Source organism: Musca autumnalis, unplaced genomic scaffold (assembly GCF_047663935.1).
Source record: "Musca autumnalis isolate F117 unplaced genomic scaffold, ASM4766393v1 scaffold_1, whole genome shotgun sequence".
NCBI classification, from domain to species: Eukaryota; Metazoa; Arthropoda; class Insecta; order Diptera; family Muscidae; genus Musca; species Musca autumnalis.
In genome coordinates this window covers 195,867,523-195,890,688 of record NW_027411644.1, presented here as the reverse complement: position 1 = coordinate 195,890,688, position 23,166 = coordinate 195,867,523, and the positions used below count along the sequence as shown (strand labels likewise).

General features: G+C 35.1%; 1 protein-coding gene and 1 long non-coding RNA gene across 38 annotated transcripts in view; one reads left to right on the top strand and one right to left on the bottom strand.

The window, feature by feature from the left end:
- Atpalpha (sodium/potassium-transporting ATPase subunit alpha) overlaps positions 1–23,166 on the bottom strand; it is a 208,530-nt gene that overhangs the window by 57,300 nt on the left and 128,064 nt on the right. For 4 of the 37 annotated variants that reach the window (XM_073959595.1, XM_073959605.1, XM_073959622.1 and 1 more), the window contains exons 1-2: positions 7,522–7,600; positions 7,021–7,193 (exon numbers count right to left, since the gene is read on the bottom strand). The exons of 9 other annotated variants lie outside the window; for them this stretch is intronic. The gene's annotated coding sequence lies outside the window, so the exon portion shown is untranslated. Of the gene's footprint in view, positions 1–6,516; positions 6,976–7,020; positions 7,194–7,521; positions 7,820–23,166 lie in introns of those variants that run through there. 24 more of the 37 variants (XM_073959618.1, XM_073959619.1, XM_073959611.1 and 21 more) reach the window with 16 other exon arrangements.
- On the top strand, positions 5,994–6,375 carry LOC141388912 (uncharacterized). Its single transcript, XR_012408957.1, has 2 exons — positions 5,994–6,117; positions 6,172–6,375. It is a non-coding gene; the product is annotated as an uncharacterized lncRNA (long non-coding RNA).

Here is a 23,166-nt window from a genome sequence, read left to right as displayed (position 1 = left end):
GAATTTTGTTGGAAATGAGGATGTGAAAAAAATTGTATAAAATGTTATGCAATCGAATTTTTAAAGGCACCAATACACAAAAATCATAGACGACCAAGAGAAAAAGAAGAAGAAAAGGACAAAAAGGAAGAAATGTGTAGCAATTTGTAGAGTAATTTTCCCTTTGCCACACTTAATTTTCACACACATTCTCTTTACACTTTACAAAGTTGCTGAAATTGTATAACAATTTTCATTGAAGAAGAAGAAAAATAAAGAAGGGTTTGAAATTTAACTAAATTTTGAGAGAAGAGTGAGTAGTAATTCATAGGATAATGATAATAATAATTTAATTTTAATTAACATTGTTATCTTTTTATTTTCGTGAAGAATCGACTTCTCTATAAAGGATTTTCTTTAACAAACACAAAAAGAAATTCTTATTTTTTCTGTATAACGCAATAAATCGTCGTTTTCCAACAGCTACAATATGAAAAAGTTCCACTATCACAGTTCGTTACAGAGAGATTTGTTACAAAGCACTCTTTGCAACGTAGAACTCTCAAAAATGAAAACCGCATTTCAAAAAAATAGAGAGAAAGAGTTTTTGTCTTACAAATTGCAAGACATATTTCGAGCAGAATATTCCAGACATGAAAATATAGCATGGCTGCTCAAAACGGTGTTTATTCAAAGGAAAGAGAAAAAAAAAACATATTTTAAGAGAAATTAAGAGAGAACGATTTTTGGAATTTTGTTCGACGTTTCTTTCTTTTTTGCACTTCAGTATCCCCAAAAACGATTCCCTGATTAACAATTTAACAATTTATATAAAAAATATGCACTTATTTTTGTTCCAACAGAAACCGAAAGAGAATTGATTGAAAGTAAATCAATGCAAATTGTAAAAATGTACTCTTAGTTTTTTGAACCATAAACAATCCAACGGTTATGCAATTTTTTTAGTTATATTTTACATTAATTTTTGATTGAAAGTGCTGATATAAGTAATGAAATATAAAAAAGTGAAATTTTAATTCTCCCTTAAATACTCTTTTTTGCTCACCATTGAAGTAAATGGATTGAGAAAGGAATGCCAAATCATATTCAATGAGGCATTTAGTCCAGACGTGACCAAAAAGAGAACAGCCCAAAATGTGAATGTATTCAAACTATTGGCAACTTATGACTGTGTGTTAGTGTGTTTTTATGCACGCACGCTACAAAACAAAAACAAATCAGAACATTATCTCTTTTTCGTACGCTCTTTCTATGCATTCGGGTCGTATGTGTGTAAATTGCCGAAAAACTTCGGCACCGCTGTGTCAAAGAAGAACACCCCTGATTTAGTCCAATGGTGCACAAGAAGAGAATGCTATTTTGGATTTTTGTATGGGAAAGAGAGTTGTAGTTAACTTTTTCGTAAAGACGCGTGCATAGGCTGATTTAGTCATATTCCAATAAGAATTTCCATTTATCTCTCATGTTGGAGGTGAAAGAAATTAATCACATTTGAGAACTTCTTGTGATGTTGTTTTTTTTGTTTTAATAAAAATTATTAAGAGAGGAATATAGAGAGAGCTCAGAGCCGTGACATGTTTTTGAGTAATATGAAATACAAACAACTACAGGATGAACTCATGGATTGAGAGACCTGAAACACAAATGTGTCACAGGTATTTTCAATGAAAATTCTAATAAAACCCGATTCCGATTACTTTTTGTATATTTGGAATTAAAAATAGGACGACTGAAACTTTTAGTGAAAGGAAATTTTGATTCTACATCAATTGAATTATATCATAGGTGGGCAAATTTGTGAGAACAATACAGGGAAACTGAATTTTTAAAAATGAAATTCTTTTCTTTGTTGAATTAAACATTCTTACAACGTAAATGTCGTATAAATTATTGAAAAAAAAAAACATTTTTTACGCAAAAATGGGGAAAATGTTAATATTTTGATGTTTAAAGAGAAACTCATCTATGAATTTTATATATTAAATAAACATTTTAGAGAGGAAAATTTTTAAAGAAAATGTTCCAGTTGTTATTAAAACACAGGGAGAATTCAATTAAAGACTTTCAGAACTTAACCTTAAGGAAAATCAAACTATTTAAACCAAAAAAAATTTGTTTTGATTAAATTTAAGGCAATTCTGGAAAATCGATATTGACCAATTACAATTTGACAGTTTTTAGTTACACACAAATATGTTGCTGACTACATTCATTCTGTCCACATTAAGAGAAGTGAGAGCACATTACTTTTCAAAGCAATATTAAAGCTTTTCTTTAAGGATATGTAGAGAGCTTACAATTGTATAGAGGACATAGAAATAAAATGAGAACAGAAGACGGACGAAGCCAACTTTAGGAAACTATTCTCTTAAGTAAATATTTTCATATAGTTTGTGGATTATTATTATTAAATAGGGCATATTATGAACGTTTTTATTTATAAAAATTTTATTTAAATAAATAAAGAGAGAAAACTTAGTTCGTTCCTAGAGAGTTTTAAACATAATAACTGAGAGCCGAAAGGATTTATGTATTAAATGAACAAAAATTAAAAACTATGAAAAAAAGATCCCATCTTATGAATCACTCAAATTAATGGGATTAACATTAGAAACCTCATTCAAAAGAAGCTTCTCATCTCTTACCCAGCACAAATTTGGGAGCCACATGAGCCAAATAACCCCTTACAAAGTAATGTAAACAAACTACATTCTACATTACTGGTAAGTTGAAAAATACAGGGTTATTTCTTTAAAATTTTACAAGGCATAGAATGGGTAATGGGTAGGAATGAGAAACAGAATAAGTGTGCCCGACAACAAAACCGAAAGTTGTTTGTTGAAATTCAACATGAATTCGTCCCCAACATTTCTAAAAAAATATTACAAACATTCTAATTTTTTGTAGGACCTTCAATATTCTATCTTTCCTCTAAAAAATATTGTTTCTGTTTGTCTGATTTTCCAAGCAAAAATTCTAGCTTTATTAAATTTAGGACAATTATTGAGTTCATCTTGAATTTGATCTAATTTCTTGCGTTTTAAGGAAAGTACAAATGGTGGATAAATTGTAGAATTAAGCTAAACTTAATCGAACTTAAAAAATATTGTATCATTAAGTCCGAGATTTCCTAGTTAGATCCATTCGTTTTCTAACAACTTGCAAATGAAAATATGGGTCATCATATTAATATTGTAATAATGTCAAAAATAGTAGACTCTACAGGTTCTGGAACAGAGCAACTATTATTGATTTTTTTTTTTTTTTGAATATTAATTGTTTTTTATAAAATTGTGTGTAAGTAAAGGAAGAAGGGTCTTCCGGAAAATTGTTATGTAAAAAGTTGAAACTTCCAACTACTTTCATGATTATGTAATAGGATTTTGCAACTTCATGAAGTTTGCGCTCCCTAAAAAAGGATGTCAGCAAAAATACTCTTTTGCTCTACAACTATTTTGAAGAGTATTTGATTGGAATAAGAGAGAACAGAAGCCAGCATGGCTATGTGAAATGAAAATAGGAATATGATATTTTGCAAAAGAGAAAACCCCAATTAATAGGAGTATTTTATTCATTCAAAGAGATAAGAAGAATTAGAAATATTTGTGAAAAGTTACAAACTAATAAAAAACCTTTAAAAAGTTATTTTAAAACAAAATATGATCATTTTAACCATTTGCATATTTCAATAAAATTGACGTTATTTGCAAATTTTTCCCTTTCCTAAAACTTAAAGTATTTTGTAAGCAATTATTGGACTTTGTGTGTGGTAGAGTTTTCGCTCTCTGGTGAGGAATGGTCACCACTCCTTTCATACAAATAAACCCGAAAATTTCTCGGGAATTATTTCAACGTCGTATTTCGACTTTAGCAAAACTTCCCACGGTAGTGGTGTAGGGCACAGTGGGCAAAGCAATAATGCATACCCCTATGAAGCGAAAATCCCTGCCCCCAGATTCCGCTTACTTCGGATTTTAGTACTTTTAATATCGAAAATCTCGATAATTCGTAAAATATGGACAATAAAATAAGTAATGGCCAATTTTTTTGGGAGAGAGAAAAATAGCTTCCACTTCTTACAATTATCTCCTAGTGAATTCTCATTCAAATGAATTTATAAGTCTAGAGCGCAGAGACCCTATTCAGTAGCGTTTTAATAACTTTGTATGTTTTGTAGTTGTTGCAAAAACAAAAACAAAAAAGAAAATAAAATTGGGAAGAGTTTTTTGTTTCATATCAAACAACTAAGTAAACTGATGAGGATTTGTGGCGATATCCGAAACTATATTCTTTCCCGCCTTTAACATTAGCAAATAAATTTAAATAAAATATAAAAAATGATTTTTGGCAGATATACGCCACAAAAATGGTTGGAAAAATTGGTGTAAAATATTTTTGTGGGGTTTTTTGGATTTTGTTTAGTATTGTCTCTTATCTGTCATTTCACGCTTACAAAGTTTCATTTGATGCATTCTTTCCATGCATTTCCACGAAATTGGCCTAAAATCCAAGCCATTCAAAAAAATCGCCTTTTTGTAATTTTCGACTATTGATGAAAAATTTAAATATGCGATAAAAATTTAATTATAAATGTTTGGATCATATAAAGTTAGGAATATAGTAAGAGTATTCTCTCAATCAAAAACCAAGGGATTGGCATATAACACTTCAAAGTGTTTGGCAGGAAAACTATATGTTTTAGAGAAAAAAGTTATTTGTTAAAAAATGCTTAAAAAGTCTCAAAAATATAATTTTCATAAATAATTTTAAGTTTTCTAGCGAAAAAAAATTCTCGGCGCCAAGTGGGTCAAATTGAGGGCGGTTTTCAACATGCTTTCTATATGTATTTTACTTATATAACATACATTTCTCTGAGCAAAATAAAACATAATATAACATTACGGGAATATAACAAAATCGTTGGCTTAATATATAACGGAATTTCCTTTAGAGGAATTGGAATATGACAAATATTACTGAGGCAAAAATTCAATCCAAAGTAAACATTTGATAGCAATGTTGGATTTTTGCTTTAAAAATAAACAAAATTCCTCATTGGCCGAACTATAAATGCATAATATTCCGGTTCTATTCTCCGGGTAGGCAGGATTTTACAAGAAAATGCCTCACATCCAAAGAGAAATATTTTTGAGAAAAACAAGAAAACGAAAAATATAAAATAAGAAGAATGTCTTTCACATTTTTGGCAGTTTTCGATTTAAGTAAAAATATTCTCCAAGAAAAAATTATCTATGGTTCCAATAATGAAATATTTTGAAGTAATGGAAACCAAGATTCTGCAAACTGTCGCCAAATCGGAAGGAAAACATGTAATTCTTTTCACATATGTGAAATATTTTTTAAAAAGAAGCAATATTTAAATACAATACAATTTTTGCAATATTTCACTAAATTAGCAAATAATTTCTTTCATCGCAAAAAACATGACTAATGTTACAGCAATTTTACTCTTCTTAAAGGCACGGTTTTTCAAAACGTCCATAAATCGGGAGAGTCCATAAGGACAGAAATGGTTTTTAATATTTTTGCAATTTCTTGCATTGAAATGAGGACAAAAATTCCTTTAGGATACAAAACGTGGAAAAGACTTCCATGGCAGGCAATAATTTGCAAAATTACCCCCAAATAGAAAGAGAAAATGCCCTTAAGGCTTAAGGGAAGATGGTACAACAAAACACATGTCTCTTTTTCATCTCTCACACAAAAACAAACTGGAAATGTTTATTCTGCTCTTAAGGATCTCTTTTTTCCGTTATATTACAAATCTCCTTACTTTGTATCACATGTTCATGTTTCACTCTCCCTCTCTCAATTCAAACGTTCTCTCTCGCTGTATTTCATGTGTAATAAAATAAGCTTTTGAGTACACCATTGGAAAGGGGGGAGGTAAATGGAATAACGAATGGGGAAAACTTTACGATTTATGAAAATCAGCAGAGAAAATTATTAGATTTTTCTTCTTTTGAATTTTTTGTGTATTGAACAGATTTGTGTGTGAAAAACTATAATCAATGATTTATAGGGCAAAGCAGAAGTGATGGGCTCGGGAAGAGAGAATGTGGGCTGACTGGTTGCAAGGAGGTGGCGGGGAAAAGGGTGGTGTAGCTAAATTTTCATTTTTTCTTGTTAATTTATTTTTCATCAATTCAGGGCCACCATGGACAGACGAAACAAATGGATGGATGGTTGGATGTATGGCCGCCAAAAGGCAAACAATGTTTTCTTCTATTTTTTCAAATTTGAAAACTACATAAAAACAGACGTCACAAGCAAACATGAAATTATGTGTGTTTTTTTTCTGTGGCTTTTCTTCTTCTTCGTCTCGTTAATTATAAGAAAAAAAAATTAATGTAAATGTCAGAGAATCACAAGAACTTTTTTTCTGGGAGTAATGAATGAAAATAAAATAAACATAAAAATCCAAAGAAATTGATTTTTTGCATGATTGGCGCATTTTTTGAATTAACAAAAAAAAAATGGAAACACTTGATTAACTGGGCCTTATAGTTGAAATAGAAAACCAAACACTTTTCACTTTTTTTCCTGCAAAGTCTGTCTTTCATCATTCACTTCAAGAATTCATATTTTCCACAATATGTAAATGTCCATTCATCGATTTTTTTCTTTTCCTTTCGTTTGCAAGGACATCTTTTGCCTTGAGATTTCGCCAACCGAACAAGAAACGAAGAAGCGTAACGAAGCAAACAACAAAAACTTTAACGTTTTTTTGTGGTGGTTAGGTAGTTCAAGTAGGGGTTCGTACTATTACTGGCCTTTCTTTTCAGTGTAGAAATGTTCTTTTTTGTCCGTGTATTGTATTTTCGTTTTGCATTTGAGTTTGGTTGCCTTCGTTTCTTTTCGCTTTAGTTTTTGTCTTTTTTGTTATTTTTTTTAAGTATCTATGTGTTTCGTAGGAAGAGGAGCAAAAGATGCCTGCCTGTGCGGCGGCTGGGCCTGTGTGAATGGTGTGAAGTGAGTGTGTGTGTATGTGTTGGTTACCTTTCTGTAGCACTGGTGTTACACAATTTTTCTCGTTTTTATTTCGTTAGGGGTTAAAACTACCCCCTTTTTCTTAGGAATATTTCTTTTTGGCTAGTAAAACGTTTTTCTGGCGTTTTTTTCTGAACAAAAATTTAACACTTATTTTTTAATTTTTCTTCTTTTTTTCAATTCTGTAAATTAAATTAAAAACATATTTAATAAATGAAATTTGAAAAATAATTAAAACTCTTTGCTTTGAGATATCCTTTTGAGTTATGGGTGGGTTGTTGTATTAAATTTTTTTCTTTAGGCGTTTGAGATTTTTTTTTCGTTTGTTTCTATCTTTTTTTCTTGTAATGTTTCAATTAAATTTTTTGTGTATTTTTTTGTTAATTTCTTTTTTATTTTGCCATAAAAACACAGAAAAAAACTTTTGTTATTTTTTCTTCTTTTCTTAGTTAAGTTTAATACATATATTTTTTTAATATATATGTATATATAATTTTTCTTTTCTTTTACAAACAACCCGAAGACGTTTAAGAAAATATTTTTACTTATTCCAAGACCGACCTCTTCAGTACGGTATCAGCGCTCGACTGATATTTTTCAACGAGTTGCGAGTGCTTAAGCTTTCATCACCGTCACATAAAATCGAGACAGCTAGCCCCAAAATGCACACAGATACACATTCTACTCTCAGCGCAGACACACACAGACGCAAACAGGCATTCTCGTACTCATTCTCAGCTGTGCCATAGGAATCTCAAGAACACAAAGAGGAAGTCCAACAACGACATATTGTTCACACAAATGGGGGCTGTTAGGTAGAGGTAGTGGTGGCAGTAGTAGCAGATAGCCAAGTAGTAATCAGCCACAAAGAGCCACATTCAGGCAAACATGTATAACAATGTTGTTGTACTCATACTCTCAGTTTCTCTTAGATAAAAATTTGTGTTCCTAACAGAAACCCCCAATAGGTGGATATTACGGCCATACGAGAGAATTGAATTGAAATAATTTTTTAAATGAGAAATTCTGGTCGCTCGATATCTCTGTTTGATTAAGAAGACAAGTGTGGCCAATTTTACAGATTATAAAATCGGTTTCTTTAGGTAATAACAAGTAAAAAAGCGTTGAGTTTGGCCGAGCCTAGCCTGTTATACCCTCCACTATGAATTATTTTGATCTAATATAGAATAATTCGATTTCTTTCTGCTCACACATTTAGGTGAAGAAGTTACTTGACTACTAGGAACTCTAAAGGCCTGCGTACATAAGCTGCTCTGCCTGATTGCCTTGCTTTCCTGCTTCATTTTTGACATAATAAAAATAAAAGAATAAAGAAGGCCGAGGAAATTTCGAACTGGGTTGCCCTTTTCTTTTTTATTCTTTTATCAGAAGTAAGCAAGGTAAGCAGGCAAAGCAGCTTATGTACGCAGGCCTTAAAGGCCTCGAGACATAAGAATCATGGCATTCTTGCTGAAGTCATATCTGATAAAAGACTAAAGACCAAGTTCGACCTAATAAAAAGATTTCATTTTTGAGATATACACTGAAAGAAAAAGTTTCATTTATTTTGAACCAACGTAGAGTTTCATTGAATAAATGAAAAGTTTCATTAAATAACAATAATGAGTTTCTTCGTTATTCCAATGAAATTTCCTCAATTATGCAATCATACTTCTTTATTAATTCGATAAAGTAGTTAGAAGTTACAATTATGTTATTGCTATGAAACTTTCAAATTAATACTATGAAACATTAATTAAAGTTATTTTATTAAACTCAATGAACCGTCTTCATTAATACAATGAAGTATTACGTTGGTTCAAAATCAATGACAAATTTCATTGATACAACGTAATTTTCTTTCAGTGAGAAGATCTAATTGGGACAATGTACTGACTGTATCGCCTCCTTATAAAACAATGTCGTGACTGCAATTTCCCAACATAAACTTACATATCTCAAAAATGATACAACCTAGCAACAATTGCGAAAGCCAATCTTGTAGAGAATTATAACAGCTATAAGATTTTCTCTAGTCCCATTTCGATAAGACTTAGACAAGCAAATCGTGAAAACATAACCAAAAATCTAAAAATGTGACCCGAACTTCTATATCTCAAAAATGGTAAAACCTAGGAACAAATTTTCACAGCTACAACATTTTCTTCAGCTCCATTTCCATAGGACTTGCGGTTTCCAACCAAAATTGCGAAAACCTAAAATTAACTTAAAAATGTGAAAAAAACCCTGCAGCGATTTTTTTCTTGTTTTTGGATTTTTCTCATCTATGAACACTGCTTTTAAGAACCCGAAAAACATCGCAGGTGTATTCTCTAGAAAATTTTCACAGCTACAACATTTTCTTCAGCTCCATTTCCATAGGACTTGCGGTTTCCAACCAAAATTGCGAAAACCTAAAATTAACTTAAAAATGTGAAAAAACCCTGCAGCGATTTTTTTCTTGTTTTTGGATTTTTCTCATCTATGAACACTGCTTTTAAGAACCCGAAAAACTTCGCAGGTGTATGCGGTTTTTTATGTGTGTTTTATAAGGAGGTGATACAGTCAGTGCATTGTCCCAATTTGAGGTTCTATATCTCAAAAATGGTAAAACCTACGAAAATATCATAAAGGTAAATCTTGTAGAAAATTTTCACAGCAACAATATTTTCTCTGAAAATCGTGAAAACCTATAAAACCCTAAAAATGTGAACTTTGACCGAGATTTATTTAAAAGAGAGAGCTCCGGCGATTTTGTTTTTTTTTTTTTTTTCTCATTTATGAATTTTGTAGTTCCAGAATCGTCAAAAACTTCCTAGGTGTACGTACCTTTCATTTAAAGTTGCGACAAGAGCACCGTGAGGGGGCTGTAATGAAACGTGGACTAATGTCCATAGAGATTGTCGTGGAGAAGTTTCTTTACCATTGGGAACCTTAAATGTCAAATTATATAGCTAATTCGGCCACAAACTTTAGCTAAAAGCGTCAAAATTCCTGAACCGTTATATGGGGGCTATTCCAAAACGTAGAGTTATGACCACAATTTTTAGTGGGGAAGTTTCTGGACCACTTTGAACTTTAAATGCAAATTTATAGCTAATTCGCTCTGAAAACGTAGCGAAAACATCAAAAAACTTTAAATCGGGCGGTACCGTTATATAATAAAACGTGGACCTATGTCCATAATTTTTGGTGGAGAAGTTTATTGATCGCTTGGAACAAGAAATGCCAAATGATAGCTAATTCGGTCCGAAAATATGGTTAGAAACGTGAAATCGGGCGGTAATGTTATATGTATAAACGTGGACCGATATAGCGCATCCCCGAACTTGATTTAAGTTTAGACCCAAGTACACATGTGTACAAAATTTCAGCCCTCAATCTCAATTCATTCCAATGATAGCGTGATTACAACAGACGGACATGGCTAAATCGACTTAGATTTTTACGCTGATCACGAATATACAGTGTTGGTCACGTAATTGGCACACCCCATGGAGCAAAATTATTTCAGCCAGCTAAGAGTTTTGTTGGGGTATATTGAGACATTTTTGATTTCAAAATCCTTCCCTATGACGTACCAAAGCAGATTCAATAATATATGTAAATTGTATCATCCGTAATTGTTTGAAAATAAAAGATTTTTCCAAGACACTTAAATTTTAAGGGGACATATAATTAGCACACCCTAAGATTTTTCATTTAAATCAATTAACACACAAAAATGAATTTATATAGAAGTAAATTCTTATCTAGGCATTTACACCAGACAGTTTGTCTTCAAATACAACTCTGATTTACTAACACATACATATATTTGTCGTTTGTCTCGCAGCTGTCCATCATGTTTTCACAGACAGTCGGGTTAACAAATTTTTGACATTTTTGTGAAAAAGAAGTGAGATGATAATTCAAATGTGCTGAAAACAAAAGAATATGTACAAAAACAAAATAAGTGAACGGAAAACGAAAAGAAATCAATGATTTTCATTCATAATTTTACAACTGTTTTTGCAGTTGTCTGGACGCCAACGTCACACAGGCAAGTTTTGGGTTTATGACAATCGATACATGAACTCAACTGTCCTGTCATGTGTAAACGCAGGGTATTGATGACGTATTGAACAAATCATTATTAGAAAGTACAAGTAAGAAAGTATCAGTCAGCTGAGCCGACAGAGATATACCCTCAGCCACTTACCCGAAGAAAAAAAGTTAACACAATACTTCTGTAGGTTTTTTAGCTGTTGGGAAAATTTTCCAGGATGGAAAGGGCCGCAAAAAAGTACATGTTGCAACAAAATTCAGAATGATCCAAGACGAATGCATTTTTTCCAAACTTTGGGTAGGGTGTACCCATAGGAGTGATCCGACGTAGTACATATTCGGACCTAATACAACTCTGTAGGAAATATTTTTTTTCTTTATTAGTCTATGGATATTTTCCTTAGAGACTATATAATTAAATATGTTGTACTTAATTTTCTGAATTTAAATATATTACAATTTTACTTTTCAATTTACACAGATTGAGCTAAACCGATTTCTCTCTTAAAGGGTTATTTTACACATTAGCCAGTTTAGGTGGTGCCGGTAGGATTTTCTGGACCTTTTTGGGCCATTATCTCAGGAAGTATGGACTTTCCCACGAAAAAAAATTACAACGTCGTAACAGGGCCGCAAGTGCAACCTGCTGCGTCACAAATTAATAAGATCAGAGAGGAGTTGTTAAACTATACTTTTTCCAAATTTTGTGTGGGAGGTACTCAAATGAGTGGACCGATATAGTCCATATTAGAACTCGATCTATGCCTGAAAGTAATATTACCAATAGCAAAGTTTGGCTCAATTCGGTTATTCCCTCCTAGAGTTATCATGCCCACAATTTTGGCGAAAAATTTTGAACCTTTGTGGGGGAGGTACCGGAAGGAGTTGACCGATATGGTCCATCTTCGATTTTAAACTAAGTTTGGACAAAATATTGAAAGACCCAAAATTTTAACCAAATATGTTGATCCGTTCGAGAGTTATCGTGCACTCCAACTACGACACATGGTATTATATGGGTTGTTTGCAGTTTTCGTGCTGATTTCTGAGGACATATGGACTTGCTCCTGAAAAAAATTATATCGTCGTAATGGGGATAGTGAATACAAGTGGCTGCAACAAAAATCAAAGCGATTTGAGAGCAGGCCTTAAACTGCACTTAAGCAAAATTTTGTGTGGGAGGTACCCGAAAGAGTGAACCAATAGGGTCCATATTGGAACCTCATCTATGTCTGGTAGAAATGTCACGATGTGCAAAGTATGGACTAATTCGGCTACTCTCTTCAAGAGTTATCGTGCGGACAATTTTTCCGAACATTTTTGAACTTTTGTGGGGGAGGTACCTGAAGGAGTGGACCGATATGGCCCATCTTCGAACTTAAATCAATCGATTGATCCGTTCGAGAGTTATCGTGCGCACCAGCCAGACAGACAGACAGACGGACAGACGGACGGACATTGCTAGATCGACTCAAAATTGTCTGAAACGGATATCGTACAAACATACTTGGGGTCTAAAACCATTATTTCGATGAGGCACATTTTTGGCCGTATCAAAGTGTAAATAAATACCCTCTTTAGCCTAAAGGCTGAGGGTATAAAAATTAATTTATCACCCTAAAATTTCAAAATATTTCCCCATAATGTGCAATAATTAGTATTGTACAATTAAACGTCAGAAAGTTGCCAAATCTTTAAAAATTAAATTACAATTGGATCTGAAATTATTGGAATTGTTAACTGTTTACCGAAATTTTAATATACAGTGCAAAAACTTTTCAAAAATTAAATGTCGTGTATTTATTTAAGGAAATCCTCCATCTGGGTTGTCTTTTTATAGATAAAAGATCAGCCGAAATACATCCTATGTGAAGAAGGATCAATTTATAACACCATTTGTAATTCAGAATTACACGTCTGCACAAGAGCAAGACCTACCATAACATAACTACCAACTAAGCACTAGATGAACACGTAATATATGGGCACATTTAACAGTAGAACTTCATTCTATCCATAGAGGTATTCTGAATATGGTTGGAATGTGTGAGAATAGGGATATACTATTCAAGATAAATGATTTCTGGGGTAATGATATTAAATTTAATTTAGAGATGAAAATAGACTTATTGTAGCATGCAGCACGACATATCGGTAAAATTCAGTCCAGATGGATCAGAATTTATAAAACCAATATATTAAAGCATCATATTACAGTATTTCTAATGACAATTTAAAATTAACAAAATATGCGAAAAACACCGAGTTTTACGTGAATTTTTGTGGCTTTTAAAGGGCATCATAATAAAGGTGATATTTTCCTCTTCCATTGACGGGCTTTCCTTTTTTGGAATATGACTACTAAAAGCGGATATAATATAAGATATAAGAATAAATAAATTATTGTCCACATAAGTTTTTTTTTTTGCCCATTCCGAGTCTTGAATATTATCCGATAATCACCAAACTCAATATGCTTCTTTCTGCCTGGGAGCTCTAACCAAAATTTCTTGATGATCCTATCAAAATTGCGACAAAAAAGTGGGATGCATTACCGACTTTTGCGATATCTCCGTTGTCTGACCACCTACGCCAACCTTATTTGCATCATTGTAAAGATGGGATTTTCTACATTCATTAGCAGGTATTTATATACCCTTATAGAAGCGGAGAAGTAAAACGTTGACTTTTTCTCCAAATCAGTTTTTGGCCCATTCCGAACCCTGAATATTATCCGACCATCAGCAAAATCAATAGGCTTCTTCTTCTCCAGGACCCGCTTCAACACCCAAAATTTGGTGACGATCCGATCAATATTGCGACCTGTAGCGTGATTACAAGGTTTAGATGGACAGACGGACACACATAGCCAGATCGACTCAGCTCGCCGAGACATTAATTTTGGTATATATAAGTATGGGTCTACGACAATTATTTCGATGCGTTACAACATAGTGGTAAAAAACGCTACTTTGACATCACTGGCAATAGACAATATTCAAATTAATTTGCTCCAAGCAAACCCCACAATGGAATGCACACAATGCGATACATCCAAAGCAAGACCCCAATGTTAACGTCATCAAAACTCTGAGAGAGAAAGAAGATTATCGATGTAATCAGTTAAGCAAATAACAGAGAAACATTTTGAGAGAAAAAGTATGAAAAAAAATGCAAATTATTTCTAGCGAAACACTAAACTTTTAAACAACAATAACAAAATAATAACAAGAAAATATCTAAAAAAATACTTTAATAAATAAAAATTGCAATAATCCACATTAAAATCGTTAAATATTGTCATTTTTACAAGATTTACATGGAATTCTGGACGCCCCCACACAAAAATTGTGTCAAATATTGTCTCGACAACAACTGCAAGGGAGTGTTATTCTAATTCTCAATCTCTCAAATGCCAGAGATTTGGGCTTTGTCTCACCCCTCCCATATAATGGAATAAGTTTTTTAACAAGAGAAAATAGTTTTCTTTTCTTGTAAAAGAAATGTCTGGAAATTTTAGTAAGCGTTACAACAACAACAAGTTTAGCAGCATTGTAGTTGTAGTTAATAACAAAAAAATCTAAAGATTATAAATATGTTTTTATTAACAGTTAAACGTAACAATAAAAAAAAACAAACAACACACATGGAAAAATTTGCCCTGTAATCAATTACTTTTGTGCTCTACAACAGGAGGAGGCATTGTGACTCACAAGAGAGCCCATGTGCTCTAAGTGAGCGTAAATTTGTTATCGCTCACAGCCTGTGTCAGGGATGGAAAATTAAAAATTTCAAATAGTACTAAAATGGTACTTTTTTCATAGAAAAGGTACTTTTTTATTATTTTTTTTAAGGAAAAAAAAAATTTTTATTCAGTAAAAAACAACAATAAAGGCTTATATCTATGTAATCTGAAGAATATATCAAAACGGTATATATTTTTATACCATAATGGAGGGTATAATTAACTTTGTCATTCCGTTTGTAACACATCGAAATATTCGTCGGATACCCTATGAAGTATTTAACCAGGTCCGTGTCTGTTGAATTCCAGATACAGCTCTCAATATTTAATATGGAGCTTTTTATTTGGTACAGAAGCTTCAATTACTTTATCTCTATCGGTTCACGTTTTGATATAGCTCCCACACAACGGTACCTCCCGATTTTCGGTATTTTGAAGGTTTGAGCCACATTATCATACCAAAATTGTTGAAATTTGGTATTTAGTCTTCGTTGGGGCTACAAAACTCTCCCTCAGAAATTTGTCAGTGCGGGTCCATGTTCTGATATAGCCCCCATAGAACGGTATTTTAAAAGTTTTAGCCTCATTATCCCATCGAAATTACTGAAACTAGATACTTGGTATTCAATATGGATATAAAACATTCCTTTAGAGAATGTGGGTATAGATGCACGTTTTAAATAGCCTAGAGTTGGCAAAGTATCGATAGTTCGACTTTTGTTTTGATCGCTCTCGTAAAGCCTTGAGCAAATTATTATTTTTAAATAATTCGTGACAGATAGTCTAAAAAAAGTTTTGGTGGCCGATATAAACTTTGTTTTTCGTCAGTAATCAAAACGATAGTCAGACTGTCGATTGTTTTCTAGCACCAATATGGCCCCCATAGGAGAGCTATTGCAGATTCTCATATTGGAATGTAATTCGATACCGCTCGATGTGAAGTCTTTTAAATGATTAGCCTACCGTTGTGACTGTAACTTGATATTTCGGATTCTCAAAGGGTGGAAGAACTCCACGAAGAAAATGATCAATATAGGTTCATATTTTGGTATATTCCCAACATATATCCAGATTTTTAAAATTTCTAGTAAATTTATCTTGAATTTTCCACATAAAATCTTTCTAGACTAGTGTATGGAAATGGTACTGAATTGGCCGCGGGGGTACTTCGGTACTTTTTATAGTGAAATGGTACTGAAAAAAGTACTATTGTACTGAATTTTCCATCCCTGGCCTGTGTAGATGCTAACACGTTGTGAACAACAACAAATTTACGTTCATTGAGAGCACAAGAGAGACCCAAAAATGTTCTCTGCCTCACTCTGCTCTACAACAGAGTTCGAACGTGTGCCACCACTACACTCTCTTAGCTATTCCAATTAGCCAGTTTGTCTGCTTCTTCTTCTATTTCGTATTGAAATTTCAAATCAAGAGAATTGTTATTTCAAATGTAAGGCACTGTGACAAGTGCCACTGCCGCCTCGTATACAATTGTGGCAACAACAACAACTAGAAACATATTAGCACATTATTCTTCTTCTTGTTTCTATACTGCATTGTCCGGCAGTTAGGGTCTCAAGTAAGTGAGAATTGAAATAATGGCGCGCGCAAAAAATTTTTTATAAGTTTTTGGATGAGAGAAAAAAAACTAAATTCTCTTTGACAAAAAAAACACACTGTGCATGAGGAAGAACATATGCTGGAGCAGTAGCAGTAAATTTGTAGCACAGGATAGATATTGGCACAGTGGATTGGGTGGGGCTCAATGCAAAAAATATATACATATATCAACGAAAGTGAAACAAAAATCTGATTACGGAGATGTCGATCCTAAATGGGCTTCCCATTTCATATAAACATAATATCGTTGTAAACAGGGCCAAAAAAGTTACCTTCGGGGATAATTTCAAAATGATTTTGACCAATGTGAAACACATCTTTTAATAATGATCGTGTCTTCAGTTGGGCCCGAAGATCTTTTTAGATTTTAGACACTCCAACAGACTTTAAACTGCAATTTATCAAGATTGAACATTTGTGGAAGAGGTAATCGAATTTCCGACCTTAATTGTCATTATTCCTGAACGATGATCGGATCGCATTTTATTTAATCGAAAGTTCAAGGAATCCATTCGCGCCAAGACCAGTCAGATTTGGAAAAATTAACTAAGCTGCTAAATTTCAAGGCAATCTAGACACCCTTTCAAACCACAAGACCACATTTTTACTCTACCCATAGGAGAAGAAATTTCCACCCGACTTCATAAGCTCTAATAGCTGTACTTTCTTTAACGGTGTGTGTTAATGCCCAGACAGGAATTACCTGCCGGTCGAATACCTGAATAAGAGGCGAAGGGATTAGAGATTGAGAGTGATGATGGGCCGTACGAAGCCCAGAGACCTCAGTCAATAGATAAGTCGATGAGCACAGCGCTAAAAGTGGTTATATCATCTGAAGTACTGCAACATTGGAACCGGTAGTAGTAAATTATGGACAACTGTTATCATTTTAATAATAACGGTGTGGTTATGACAGATACGAAGAGGTGAGCGGGTTATTTTAACCGACCGGGCGTTGTGTTTCATGTCCTTTGCGATATCTTTCATCAGGGGAGGAAACACCAAAATTTACGATAGGTGATGTTGCAGATGCTATCCGAGGCTCAAAATCATCCAAAGCGCGTTGGCCTGACGAAATTTCAATGGTGATGTTAAAACAGCTGGATGAACCAGATGTCGAAGAATCTGAGCAAAGTCCTTAACCTATCGTTAGCCACCCTAATAGTTGCCGAGGCGTGGAAAACGGGCAGTGTGGGCAAGGATCCCAGCAAATGTAAATCATACAGGCCGATCTCTCTTTTGTCATCAGTAGCAAAGTTACTTACGGCATTACTTCTCACCAGCATCAGATCGTGTTATCCAGTTAAAGATCATCTACACGGCTTCCGGATGCAGTATAGCACAAAAGCAGCACTGCACGCCATTTCAACACATATTAGCCGAGGCTCAGCCAAAACAGGCCGTACCACAGAACCGTGATGGTAGCATTAGGCTCCTGACTAAAGCTTTTGATAAGGCCAGCCATGGTAAGTTGTTCGAGAATATTACCCTCCGGCCAACTATATGTGTGTTTGCCAGTCATAAGTGGAATTCTAAAACAAGAAGTCCAATTCCCGTAGAGTGAGAAATGGAGGTCCCCAAGGAGGGGTGATATCGCCAGAACTGTTTAAACTCCACTCTGCAGTTCCACGCCCTCTCTCGGCGTTGAGATAACTAAGTACGTGGATAAGTTTACCTTCATGACTTCAGTTCCCACCGTTCATAACATTTGTGTCAGGCTAAACGCCTATATCTTTGATCTTGTTGAGTTCTTCCACGCAAGGTATACATATGCAAATATCCGCAACTAAGTCAACAGTCACACTGTTCACCACATGGACTGCGGAAATGAATCTCCAACAGAATGTGGATCAATAATTCCGACCACTAACTATCCCAGAGTCCGGAGGGTCACATTCGACAGCTTATACAAGTCGTCCGGGCATGTCACAGCGCTCTGTGATAAGAAAAGAAGTTTACACAATGTCCTCTAGTCATTACCCTCGGCACTTAGTAAGCCGATAAAGTAACCTTGAGGAAAAAACGGGTCCAAAAACGTCCACATGCTGCAAGGAAGTCAAGGTGTCCGGACCAACTTAGGAACCATAATCTTCTGAGAAGACGCACAAAGCTTCAAACCCTAAAACTGTGAAACGGGTCCGATCTTCAGAAGGTCCCCAACCCATGCCCACCAACCTCAGCCCATCGACCTCCTACGCAGCTGCGTAGGAGTTTCGTCAAGCAACTAGACCGCGTCGGGGTCAGCTTGGTCGATGATTACCACTCGAAAGTGGCCATCGGTCCTTATTGGGATCGATCTGACCTAGGGCTTGTTGCGCCCTTGACTTTGTGCCTTGAAGGTAGCTTTTTCCCGAACAGGTAACTACCTACTCGGTATAGAGTTTATTCTCCTCTGCCTTCTGGGCAATGACAGCTGCGTAGGAGATCGATGGGTTGACCACCTGAGAAGCCATCGTATTCTTGGGCGCGGGTTGGGTGCTTCTGTGAAACTTTGTCCGTCTTCAGATGGTTTTACAGTTGGTCCACCAACCTTGACTTCCTTGCAGCATGTGAAGGTTCTTGGACCCGTGTTTTTCCTCCCCTTTGCCTTCTGGGTTTGACAAACAACCAGTGACCCTCGCCGATTCTCCTGTCGTGGTCAGCTCGGTCGATGATTGTCACTCGAAAGTCGTCAGCGGACATCATTGTGTTCGGTCTGTCATAAGGCTTGATGCGCCCTTGACCATGAAGGTCGCTTTTCCCGAGGAGGTAGTTGACATATTCAGTATTGCGTTTATTCTCCTTGGCGTTCTGGGCAAGGGTAGGGAGAATCATTGTTTCTAACATGGTGGTAAACCATGGTGACCGTCAATTCGACAATCATCGAACGAGCTGACCACGACAGAAGAATCGGCGAGGGTCACACGGAAGAAAAAGGTGAGGAAAAAATACGGGTCCAAGAACCTCCACATGCTGCAAGGGAGTCAAGGTGGCTGAACCAACAGTAAAACCATCAGAAGACGGACAAAGTTTCACAGAAGGCCCCAACTCGCTCCCAAGAATACGATGACTTCTCAGGTGGTCAACCTATCGATCTCCCAGCAGCTGCCATGTCCCAGAAGGCCAAGGAGAATAAACCCTATACCGTGAAGGGAAAAAGCGACCTTCAAGGCACATGGTCAAAGGCACAACAAGCCCTAGGTCATACCGATCCCATGATGACCGATGATCGACCAAGCTGAAGGGGTCTAGTTGCTTGTCGAAACCGGTCTTCGTAGGATCATATTCGGACTTTATTCGAGGCTGTAAGAAATAATACCATGTACAACGTTTGGACCAAATGGGTTTCTCCCTTCTACCAATTTCATTGGTACCGGCAGGCTTTTTTTTTTGAGATTTTGGCCATTATCTCAGGAAGTATGGACTTGACCCCGAAAAAAATTGCGCCGTCGTAACAGAAGATTTTCTTTTTAAAATTCAGAACTATCCGAGATGAGCTATTAAACTGAACTTTTCACAATTTTTGTATGGGTAAGTATTCGAAGTACGGGACCGATATAGTCCATATTCCAACCTGATACATGACTAGATGAATTTTCGACCAATCACAAACTCCCAGCGAGAGTTATGTTGCGCCGTCGTAACGGAAGATTTTTTTGAAAAAATTCAAAAATTAGTTTGTGCCGTCAAGTGTTCTTGGAGCTTTTAGGTCATGGCCTTAGGAAGTATGGACTTGCCCCCGAAAGGACAATCAGCTGAAAAAAAGTCAAAACGATCCGAGAAGAAGAGCTCTTAAACTTCACTTTTTCTAAATTTTTTCTGGGAGGCACCATCTCCTTATTTAAACTAATTTAAACTAAATTTTGGACCCGATCGGTTGCTTCGTTCGAGAGTTGTCGTGCGCATCAGCCAGCTAGATAGGCTGAGGTCATGGACGAGGATCTCAATGGGTCGACTAAATCACCGAACATGAAGAAGTACTTCTTTGTGCAGGATTTGATGAACAAGACTTCACCAATGGTAAAACTGAGATGAAGGAAAAAGGCGGCTGACGAGACGACATGAAGCTTTTCCTCCACCTCACTCATGTCTATCGTCACTTCGCTGGGAGGGTCTCTTTCGTAAAGTTTAAGCAGATTCCTAACATCTGTAATCCACGCTGGAACTTTTGTGCCATTCTAGCTCTTTTTGCGTCTATTCTGATACTTGAACCCCTGAATAGGTCGTGTAAAACCTATTATTGTTATTGAAAAAAATATTATTTAAAATATCCACATTTGGTAGTGGTCTTTGATCCTTGGAAAATAGTCTTCAAAACCCCACGATATGATCACCCATAAGTTAATTTTAGAAAAAAATCCTTGATAGTAATGGTCGTATAACCTGCTTTTTTAATCTTCCCAAATTTATACAAAACTTCTCCATTAACCAATGTGTCCAAGGATTAGATAACAATGTGTAACGTAACATTTTCCGCTGTTCCAAAAAGGGCATACGATTTTATTTCCTTCATTGGAATGTGACTAAGCAGCAGAAGCAGTACCAGCCGCCGTAGAAATATGTAGGTATCAAAAGTTCAGGTCATCATATATTGTGAGTTTGGCTTCTGCGCATGACAGGTTCATCATTCGGTGTGTGTCACGTTTACAGCAAAGAGATAGAGAGCGAAGGCCTCTTGGTGTCGGTGTGTTTCTTCTTTATCTACCATGAAATGAAACAAAAGGATTAGGGGTGGTTTTCCTTCAAGGAATACATTTTTTCTCGTCGTCGCTGTCATTAGGTTGGTTTATGGCTTATGTAAAGGAATTTGTTTGTAAGGCCGCAAATAGAAAAGACAAAAAATAATCCGGTTTTAGATTAAAAAACTGCTACAAATTTCTTAAATCCTTAAATGTTCATTTTTCATTGGCTATTATTGTTGTTGTTTTTGCTTTTGTCTTGGCAGGCATTCAATGGAAAAATAAAGGCAATTTTTTTGTTGTGTTTAGCTGACATTTCAATACTCATAAAAATAGTTTATTATCGATAGATTTGTTGTTGTTGTTATTTGTGGGTATTTTATAGACTCAAGTGTTTGTCGGCTGTTTAGCCAAAATGCTAAGAAAATGAAAAAAGGATGACGTCACACTGCGTCAATAATGATGTCAATCACAGCCCCTTCTCTAAACACCACAACGAACGAACAAACGGCCGACCACCACTACCACCATCGTCACAGCCATCATCAGTCAATACCACAACCACTCATCGTCACTGTGCACTTGGCTCCTCACTTGATTTGATATAAAAATAAAATATAAATCAAATCATATCTGCCTGCTGCCTTGCCGTGCCTACCCTGCCTGGCCTTTTTTCCTTGGTAGAGGTACTCATTTTAAATGGCTAAGGGGGTGGAAGTTTTTGAATACATTTCTTTTTTAATGATAACTATTAAGGCCAACTTACAACTTCTACTCGGTGTAGCCACAAAACGACAATTATTACATAAAATATACGATTTGAAATGAAATAAGATTTGACAGAATGACTGACATGTGTAGAATGATTCTGACCGAGTACAAACAAAACTTCAGAGACCATCCACAATATGAAAAATAATATAAAGCACGTGTGTAAGGAACTATGGTTTTTGAAGCATATTTTTCCAAACATCCTAAGACCAACAAGCGTGGATTTTTAAAGAATATTTTTTCAAACAGCCTCAGACCAACAAGAGTAGATTTTTAAAGAATATTTTTCCAAACACCCTCAGACCAACAAGCGTGGATTTTTAAAGAATATTTTTTCAAACACCCTCAGACCAACAAGCGTGGATTTTTAAAGAATATTTTTTCAAACACCCTCAGACCAACAAGCGTGGATTTTTAAAGAATATTTTTTCAAACGCCCTCAGATCAACAAGCGTGGATTTTTAAAGAATATTTTTTAAAACACCCTCAGACCAACAAGCGTGGATTTTTAAAGAATATTTTTCCAAACACCCTCAGACCAACAAGCGTGGATTTTTAAAGAATATTTTTTCAAACACCCTCAGACCAACAAGCGTGGATTTTTAAAGAATATTTTTTCAAACACCCTCAGACCAACAAGCGTGGATTTTTAAAGAATATTTTTTCAAACACCCTCAGACCAACAAGCGTGGATTTTTAAAGAATATTTTTTCAAACACCCTCAGACCAACAAGCGTGGATTTTTAAAGAATATTTTTTCAAACACCCTCAGACCAACAAGCGTGGATTTTTAAAGAATATTTTTTCAAACACCCTCAGACCAACAAGCGTGGATTTTTAAAGAATATTTTTTCAAACACCCTCAGACCAACAAGCGTGGATTTTTAAAGAATATTTTTTCAAACACCCTCAGACCAACAAGCGTGGATTTTTAAAGAATATTTTTTCAAACACCCTCAGACCAACAAGCGTGGATTTTTAAAGAATATTTTTTCAAACACCCTCAGACCAACAAGCGTGGATTTTTAAAGAATATTTTTTCAAACACCCTCAGACCAACAAGCGTGGATTTTTAAAGAATATTTTTTCAAACACCCTCAGACCAACAAGCGTGGATTTTTAAAGAATATTTTTTCAAACACCCTCAGACCAACAAGCGTGGATTTTTAAAGAATATTTTTTCAAACACCCTCAGACCAACAAGCGTGGATTTTTAAAGAATATTTTTTCAAACACCCTCAGACCAACAAGCGTGGATTTTTAAAGAATATTTTTTCAAACACCCTCAGACCAACAAGCGTGGATTTTTAAAGA